Here is a 10,103-nt window from a genome sequence, read left to right as displayed (position 1 = left end):
TCTTGCAAATTGTCGCTTTTAGACACCCCTAACTTGCGGATGTATTTTGAGGCCTCAAACGAAGTTTTTTTCAAAGTTGACCTAAACGGTTGCCGTCGGCATCATTTAGTTCAAGTTTTTCTCTAAGATCTGTAGAGCCGCTCTCAGGCTACGTTTTGATATAAAAACTTTTCCAATCCGATACCGTTTGTGAAAGTTATGGCCAAAACAGTGAAATGCAGTTTAGAATGGTCAAAATGAGTCCAAATTCAAATTTAAAAGAATATTTGGGATCTCTGTGAGACTGTGAACACTCCTGTATGGTCAAAAGTATAGTTGGACCCTAAAACTGGCCTAGAGACATCCTACGCGTAGGATGTCTATATGCTCAGAATTTAACAAAATTTGGTTCACAGACTCCCCTTGAGTCTAGCAACACAATGGTATGGTCAGAATTTCCTTTGGACCTAAAAATGGCCTTGAGACATCCTACGCGCAGGATGTCTTTTTGCTCAGAATGACTTGAAATTTTCACCCCAGCTTCTCCTTGATGTGCTGATCAAAGTGGTGTGCTCATAGGTTGGTTTGGAGTCCTAAATCAAGCTGGAGACATCCTACGTGTAGGATGTCTAACTGCTCAGATTTTGTCCAAACTTGATCCCAAGATTCTCCTAGTTCTCAGCAACCCAATGGTATACTCAAAATTGAATTTGGATGCCAATAGGTCAAGATTTAGGCTGTAAGAGCTTCTAGTGCACTCCAAGAGTAGGATGTCTCACAATTCTTGTCTTTGCTTGGTAAATAGGCCAAACAAGGTCCAAATTCACTTTTGAAAAAAATTCTGGAATCCTTGAGACACTTAGAACCTCCCTATATGGCCAAAGTAGAATTTTGACCACTTTATGACCCTGGAGACATCCTACGCGCAGGATGTCTTTTTGCTCTGTTTCAGCTCAAACTTGCACTGTAGCTTCCCCTTGATGTGCTAAGCTCACAACTATTTTTACTTTTTGATTCTGACACCTATAGGTTGGGCAAATGATCAAGAATCTGTTCCAAAAGCCTGATGTCTGTTCTGATGAATTCCCAAGTCAAATCAACTCCAAATTGGACCAAATTTGCCTAGGAGGCTTGCCTAAGGCTATACAACACCCTGCTATGTCCACAGTTTGAATTTGGCCTCTAAATCATGCCTTAGACATCCTACATGTAGGATGTCTAACTGCTCAGAATTGCCCCAAATTTGAACCACAGACTCTTCTTAAGGTGCTGATCACTGTGGTATGCTCAGAATTTTGTTTAGAGTCCAAAATCACACAGAAGACATCCTACACGTAGGATGTCTTTTTGGCCTGTTTGACCCCAGACTTGTCCCACAGCTTCCCCTTGATGTCAGCAACCCAATGCTATGCTTAGATTTTAATTTGGATGTCAAAAGACCCCAAAACTAGCTGTTCTTGCCTTTTTCAGTCAAAAGTGCTAAAGTCCGCTCAATCTTCCCTTTCACTGACCCAAATGAGATGAAATTTCTCATATGCACTCAATACAACATTTAGAACATGCCTATGGAGTCACCCTATGGTTTGGTCTCAAAAATTATGCCTTTGCACAATTTGGGTAGGATGTCTGGCAATTCTCGTCTTTTGGCTTTGATCTGTCAAAATTTGGTCAAATTTCCACTTTCCAGGTGAAAATAGGGTAAAACCTACCTTCTGAACACACTGGTCAACTCAGAATTTCAAAATTTGGTCTCCAGAACCCCCTTGAGACATCCTACGCGTAGGATGTCTATGTTTACAAAATTGCAGGTTTTTTTCACAGAACCCTTGCAAATGCTCTTTTATGTGCCCAACATCAGTCAGTCATACAAAAATATCCACAAAAGCTTGTTTAATGCATTTTTACCCTCAAAAGCACACTTTTCCGTGATTTCAAATGCAATCAAGCACTTAAGCAAATAATTCAGTGCTAAATAGCTCTAGATCATAATCAGATCACTTACCTAAAGCTACTCCTACAAATCATATGGGGTTTTGCATCTATGAGTAGAAAAACGCTTCACTGCCACACACGGACTAGTAAATGCTTTTATCACCTCACAAATCACTTGACCACCAACAACTACTCTAATCCACAGATCCTAACTAAACCTATCTAGTCACAGACCCTCGGCAAGACACACGGTTCCTGGCTATCCACTTGATCGCGGAATATCCTCTTCCGGATCCACTTAAGAAAAACACTTTCTTTAGCCGAAACTAAGTCAAGCAACCATCACACGAGTGTTAGTAGGAAACCTACTTAGGTCCTTGTGTCCCCGGCAGCGGCGCCAATGTTGGACGGGCGACTCACACATCCATGAAGTGCATGCAAACACTACCTAGATCAACATAATGTCAATCGAGGACATAGATGACGCGATACGCACACGGAGGAAATCTCTGTAGCTTGTCAGGCTGAGACCATCCTACACATACAACACTCTGGAAGGCCAACTAAACCACAATCAAGAACCTCAATGCCCTCAACTACACCACCTAGCCACATACACACATACGGAAGATAACTCACCTAATCATGCCAGATTCATACGAAATTTAAGGAACACCATCCCCTCACTAGGATACACCTGTCCCTAAGCTTCTACACTCAAAGCCCATCTGCGGAAAACGCGTAGGATGATAGAGCAGAATTTTGAAAGTGCTTGAAATTGAAATTTATGAGTACCTATGCGTAGCTTATGTTGCCATGATTCTATAGACTACTAGCACACAGAAAACAGACATCGTTTGATACACTTACGGCCACAAATAGCTCGTAGATGCGTCGGCATGTGCGCTTCGTCTCGCGTGGAATGCTTGGCGCTGTCACGTAGCTCTCCTCGAGCCTACAACAATGGTGCAGTCGGATCTCCAATGTGTTGAGCGAGCCGGGCGTAGCGAGTCATCTATGTCCTCACACACAGTAGACGGCAGCGCTAAATTTTTTATTATGATTAAAAGTCCTTTTTTACAAAATGACCTAGGTACCTTATATACTAAGGATACCTTAGGTTTAACCAAAAAATGGGGTTGAAAGGGTCAAATGGCTTTGTATTTACAATCTGGAAGTGCCATTGCACCCCGTCTTCTGAAACTAGAATAACTACTCATTACAAATGACGTTTATAGCCATAATCTGTAGCATTTCATAACTCACAAAAGATAAGACTTTTGTACGAAACTTGAGTTATGCTGTGTTGTTGACCCAGCGGTCAACATTCAATTTAAAATATGAGTTGATGTCTTACAAGATTATTTGCATCACAACTTATAAGATAATGTTGATAAGGAAAAGGTAGAAAAAGGAATACCTTTTTAATGCACATACCTGGAACATCTCCTCTGCCCAAAAATATACTTGCATGTGTATGTGGAGTGAGCTATAATTGATAGAATCTCAACCCAAACATCAAGGATTCTTGATTAGAATCCTTGTACAAGCTAGAGAGAGTTTCACCTATCAAACTCACACCAAAGTATAATTAATGAGTCAAGAGTGTGTCAATTTTGTGCTAAGAAGAGGCGATTCACAAGATTGATTTCGATACGATCGCACAAATATGATAAGCATAGTATTGAACAATGTAAAACAAAAACCATATAAGTGCATTAGTACATACAAAGCATGTTTACATATCTAACTAAAGATACTCACGAAGAAGATTGTCAGTAAATCAACTTATCCCAAAGATTTCTTATTCTAAAAGATGTAGCCAAGAATCCAAAAGTAAAAAATAAATCAATTTAGTAAAAAGCTTCTAACTCAAATGCATGGAACAAAACTTTTATTCTTTCCAAGTTCTACGACCCAAAATCATCTACAAAGCCAGCTAGTTAGAATATTAAAAACAAAATAAGTTTATTATCCTATGACTTTTTCAACTCATAATATAAATATTGACAATATAATAGGTAGTATAGTTAAAATTAGTAACTTCAAAAAACATGGATTTTCTTTTAAAATTTCTGTCCAAAAACACTATTAATATCCAAGGTCTAATATCTCTTTAGAAGAAATTCAGGTTTCTTGTGTACAATTACTGTCGTAGCTATTGTTAGGTTGCAAACTTGGTTATCTTGATTTTCCACAAGAGAAAAATTAGGGTTGTTTTAATCTACAAATTTGAAAGAATCTATACATGAAAGTTAGGAGAGTTGATTCCTAGAATAATATAACCTCTACAACACAAAGAAGATTGCATTCATAATATCTTTGGTTGGTTGTATTCTACGTTTTCCACAACAGCCACACATAAAATTATAGACATGTAGTAGTGTTAGTGTGTATACGCGCTTCACCAGGGGCACTTTTGTCCCACTGGGTTTTTCACCCTGGACATCCGGTGTGAAAGGACACCTTATCTCTTATGGTCTCATATAAGCTTTGTAGCTCTGAGTTTGTAAATACTCTATTATTCTAATACAGAGAGATAGACTACAGAGATCTCGTACGCAAGCTCTGTGTCTTCTCCTTCTCCATCTTCTTCCTACTCTGAGTTGCTATCTTCCTTCTGTTTCCTGTTTCATCATCTTCAACAATTGGTAACAGAGCAAGGTGATTTCCAGATCCTCTACTTGCATTTTTGCGTCCGCGCGCGCTATCGCAGTTTTCAGGCAGTTTTCGAAAAATTTTCTCGTGGGAGCATCCTCGACGTTCAAGGAGTATTCTCAAAAGGCGACCTAGGGTTTTACCCCCCTTTTGAAGCCGTTCAAGCCCTCAGAATTTTGTTATGAGCAGCGTAGCAAAAGTTACTTTTTGGAGGCGTTTAGATCAAGAGGGTGTGCTTTTTGATAGATTTTCTTCAAGTAAACAGTTCTTTTGGGAAGCAGCTTGTCTTAGCTTTGTGCTGAGATTTTGTGTAGAGTTTTGCTTGCATTGGAGAGGAGATTTGTGAATCTCTTGGAGGTTCTTTTGCTCTCTTGTTTTCATCCACAGTATGGCTCAATCTACGGAGAAAGAGATTTTTTGTGTGTTTACATCCGAAGACAAATTGGATGGTACCAACTATTCTCTTTGGTCTTTTATGGCCAAAAATGTTTTGGTTGGTAAAAGATTGTGGGATTATGTCTGTGGAGATGAAGTTCTTCCAGGTAGCATTGCACCTGCCACGCCTGGTCGTGGTGCAGCTGTTGGTGCAGGACCCTTACAAGTCACTCCAGAGCAAAAGAAATGGGATACTAAAGATGCACAAGCTATGGCTGTGATTGCCTTAACCATAAAGAGGAAAATCACACCACATATCAGATCTTGCAGAACTTCTAAGGATGCTTGGGACACTCTACAAGCTATGTTTGGAGGAAGAAACGCTGCGAGAATAGAGTTTTTGAAGAAACAACTTGACAAAATACAGATGGACGAAGGTGACGATATCGTCAAGCATCTTACAAAAATCAAGGATCTTAAAGAGCAATTGCTTAGCATTGATGAAGTGATTCCAGAGAAGGACTTGGTTTCCAAAACACTCAATTCACTACCACCATCTTATTTGACTTTTCAGACTTCTTTGACTCTGTCTTTATGAGCTAATCCTGAGCCTCTTCGTTTTGAAGAGTTAGTGGTTTTGCTATTGTAGGAGGATCAATCACGTAAGAAAAAGTCTTTACAGGTGGATGGTATGGATCATGCTCTTGTTGTACAAAACAAAAACAAGGGTAAAGAGAGTGCTCATCACTCCAAGTCTGGTGCAGGACAGACTTCAGAGAAGTCTAAAGGTGATTCCGACAAGTCCAAGAAGAAAGGTAAATGTCACTACTGCAAGAAACCTGGTCACTACATTAGTGAGTGTAAAAAGCGAATTGCTAAAGAAAAGAAGAAAGAGTCAAGTTTGGTTGTTTCAGCTTCTAGTGATTCTTCTACAGCTAAAGAAGAGTCTGCAAACTTTGTGCAGGATTCTTATGCTTTCTTAGTATGTTCATATTTTTCTGCTTACAGTGTTGACGAGACACAAATGATTTGGTACTTTGATAGTGGTGCATCCAGGCATATTACTTCAAGGAAGGATTTGTTTTGTTCATTGGATGCAGCTCCAGCAGGAAAGAAGGTGACATGTGCAAATAATGCTTCTTATCCAATCAAAGGCGTTGGTAAGATTTTGATTACCATTTCAGATGGTTCTGATTTATGCTTGCCAGATGTCTTATATGTTCCAGGGATCAAGAAGAATTTGTTGTCTGTATCCTCTCTTGCAAAAATGGTCTTCGGGTCATTTTTGAGGATGACAGATGTGTTGTACGAGATCGAGAGAATGGTTATTCTCTTATCACTACAGGTACACTGGAAAATGGACTATTTGTGCTAGATCGTTATGAAAAGCAGATTCAGGTATGTATTGCAGAAACAAAGACTCAGGCCATGCAGGATGCTGAGTTGTGGCATGCTAGATTTGGGCATGTTGGTTATGGAAGTTTGATGACTTTACAACGTCATAATATGGTGCATGATTTGTCTTTATTGGAGATGCCACCAAGACATGTATGTGAAGGTTGCGTTCTTGGAAAGATGCACAGATTTGCATTTTCGCAGGATGGTTCAGTTAGAGGGACACGAAAGTTGCAGCTTGTACACAGTGATGTATGTGGTCCTATGAGGATGCCATCTATGGGAAACAGCCTTTAATTTGTGACCTTCATTGATGTTTTGTTGGGTGTATCCACTCAAAGCAAAGTTAGATGTGTTTTGCAATTTTTCAACATTATGTCGCCATGGTTGAAAATGAAACAGGTTGCAAAGTACAGACTCTTCGTACCGATCGAGGAGGTGAATACATGTCAGGTGCATTTAAGGATTTTTTGGGAAAGAAAGGCATTAAACACCAATGCACTATGCCATACACACCACAACAGAATGGTGTTGCAGAAAGGAAGAACAGGTCTTTAATGGAGACGGCTAGATGTATGCTCAAGGCTAAGAGTTTGCCTCATAAGCTATGGATGGAGGCAGTTGCTTGTGAAACACATGTTTTGAACAGGTGTCCTACTCGTGCCTTGAAGACCATTACTCCATATGAAGCTTGGTATGACAGAAAACCTTCAATCAGTTATCTTGGTGTTTTTGGTTGTCTTGCTTATGCTCACATCCCTCAACAGTTACGTGGGAAGCTTGATGATAAGGCAATCAAATGTATATTTGTGGGGTACAGTAGTGGAAGTAAAGGTTATATACTTTACAATCCTGCTACAAACAAGATTTTTGAAAGTCGTGATGTAATTTTTGCAGAAACTACTGCTCAACCTATGGCTGCTTTTGATGTACCTCATATGCAGACACATGATGTATTTGAAGGTTTGCTTCCTTCTTTTGTGGAGAATCAAGAATCACAATAGGTTGATAATCTTGATCAATCTTTTGATCAGCATGTGACACCTCATGATGTAGAGGAAATTGTGCGTGAAGAGCAAGAAGTTCTCAGGGAAGAAAGAACCTTGCCTAAATGGGTTCAAAAAACTTTGCAGGATAGCAAGTTGGATGCACCGTTACCACGAAAAACACGTGATGGTACTACTTTTGGCAGAGAGCAAGTAGATTTGGCTTGCTTTAGCACTCTTTGTGATGCAGATGAGCCTGATTCATTTGAACAAGCTTTAGGGTTTTTTCGGTGGAAAGATGCTATGCAGCAAGAAATTGATTCTATTCATAAGAATCATACATGGGATCTATGGACTTGCCTACAGGTAAAAAGCCTATTGGTACAAAGTGGGTATTTAAGGTAAAAAGGAAACAAGATGGTACTGTTGGCAGATACAAATCAAAGCTTGTGTCAAAAGGCTATGCGCAACAAAAAGGCATAGATTATGATGAAACCTTTGCTCCTACTTCTCGTGCGTCCACAGTTAGATCACTAGTTGCAATTGCTGCTCATCATGGTTGGAAAGTGCATCAGTTGGATATCAAAATTGCTTTTTTGAATGGTGATTTGCAGGAAGAAGTTTATGTAAGTCAACCAAGTGGTTTTGTTGTAAAAGGTCAAGAGCAAAAGGTATGTAGATTGCGTAAAGCTTTGTATGGTCTCAAAGAGGCTCCAAGAGCATGGTATGAGAAGATACATACTTATTTGATTGGCCGGGGATTTCAGAATAGTCCAACAAAAAGTACTTTGTATGTCAAAAAGAGAGATAGAGTTCTCATTATGCTAACACTTTATGTGCATGATATGCTTCTTACAGGCAATACTACAGATGAAATTGAAGCGTTTAAATATGCTTTGAGAAAAACCTTTGAGATGTCTGATCTTGGTTTGCTACATTATTACTTGGGTATTCAGTTTGTACAATCAGAGGATGGCATATACATGTTGTAGGAAAAATATTTGCATAAAATTTTGGACAAGTTTGGTATGAAAAATTGTAAACCAATCTCTACACCCGTAGAAACTGGATCAAAGTTGAGCATGCACGATGCTGGAGAACCTTTTGATGTATATACTTACGCAGCAGTGGTTGGTTGCTTGATATATTTGGCAGGCAACACTCGTCCAGACATTCAATTTGGGGTTTCACAAGAAAGCAGATTTATGCACAGCCCAGGTATGCATCATTGGCAGGCTGTGAAGCGCATACTTCGTTACCTTTCAGGTACCCCTAATCTTTCCATGTTCTTTCCAAGGGGGGATATGTATGGAAAGCACAGTTCTATGCAGCTTCTTGGTTACAGCGATTCAGATTGGGCTGGTGATTTTGACACATGACATTCCACAAGTGGGAATTGTTTTTTCTTGGGAAATGCATGTATATCTTGGCTAAGCAAGAAGCAACCCACAATGGCTACATCAACTTGTGAAGCTAAGTACAAGGCAGCTTTCACGACAATAGTTGATTGTGTATGGATACGCAGGTTATTGGCAAATCTTTGTGAGTGTCAACGGACACACACTACCATTTTCACTGACAGTCAGAGTGCTATGGCAGTTGCAAGGAATCTAGTATTTCATGCAAGAACAAAGCACATAGAGGTTCACTACCATTATGTCAGGGAAAGGCTACATGCAAGGGAGATCACACTAACTTATTGTCCTACATAGGATAACATTGCACATCTATTTACGAAGGCGTTATCACGAGAAAAGTTTGAAGCTTTCCGAAAAGCTTTGGGCTTACTCTCATACACATGATGATCTGCTACCTTGTACGGATTCACACTATCACTACAGGGGGGATTTGTAGACATGTAGTAGTGTTAGTGTGTATACGCGCTTCACTAGGGGCACTTTTGTCCCACTGGTTTTTCCCCCTAGACATCTGGTGTGAAAGGACACCTTATCTCTTAGGGTCTCATATAAGCTTTGTAGCTCAGAGTTTGTAAATACTCTATTATTCTAATACAGAGAGATAGACTACAGAGATCTCGTACGCAAGCTCTGTGTCTTCTCCTTCTCCATCTTCTTCCTACTCTAAGTTGCTATCTTCCTTCTGTTTCCTGTTTCATTGTCTTCTCCTTCTCCATCTTCTTCCTACTCTGAGTTGCTATCTTCCTTCCGTTTCCTGTTTCATCATCTTCAACAAAAATTGAGTTCCCGACATTTTGGGTTAACATCCATGGTTGTCCCATGACATGGATGCAACTACCCCTGCATAGAATCTTGTGTAGCCATTGTACCCATTGTTTCACTACCCTATTGACAACATCTATCTCCTCCTCTCCTCCTCCTCTCTTGCCTTTTCAAACTCAAGTATGTTGTCAATGGCACTACTGACAACCACCAAGTTATGCCCTCCTCCTCTCTTGTCTTTTCAAGATAATTGTGTTGTCAATGGGACTAATGACAACCACCAAGTTATGCACTCCTCCTCTTTCTTGCATGTATAAGGTTCCACATAGCTTGTCCCCATATAATAAAGGATGGTGATATGCCCTAGTCTCTAGTTGTCTCTAGTGTGACACAAGCATGATATAGAGGTAGGGAGACATTATTAATATTATGCAATCTATTATGATTGAAACTCTTCATGAGAGAGAGAGAGAGAGAGAGAGAGAGAGAGAGAGAGAGAGAGAGTGGAAAGAACCTTATTATGAGCCAAGCAGAGAATGATTCTGATTGTCCTTAGAAGAAGAGGTAGTGGTTGGAATGAAGAAGGTGGGCTAGAGTG

This window comes from Adiantum capillus-veneris, chromosome 1, assembly GCF_014529385.1.
Source record: "Adiantum capillus-veneris isolate H3 chromosome 1, ASM1452938v2, whole genome shotgun sequence".
NCBI classification, from domain to species: domain Eukaryota; kingdom Viridiplantae; phylum Streptophyta; class Polypodiopsida; order Polypodiales; family Pteridaceae; genus Adiantum; species Adiantum capillus-veneris.
The sequence above is the reverse complement of the archived record's forward strand: the minus strand, read 5'-3'. Positions refer to the sequence as shown.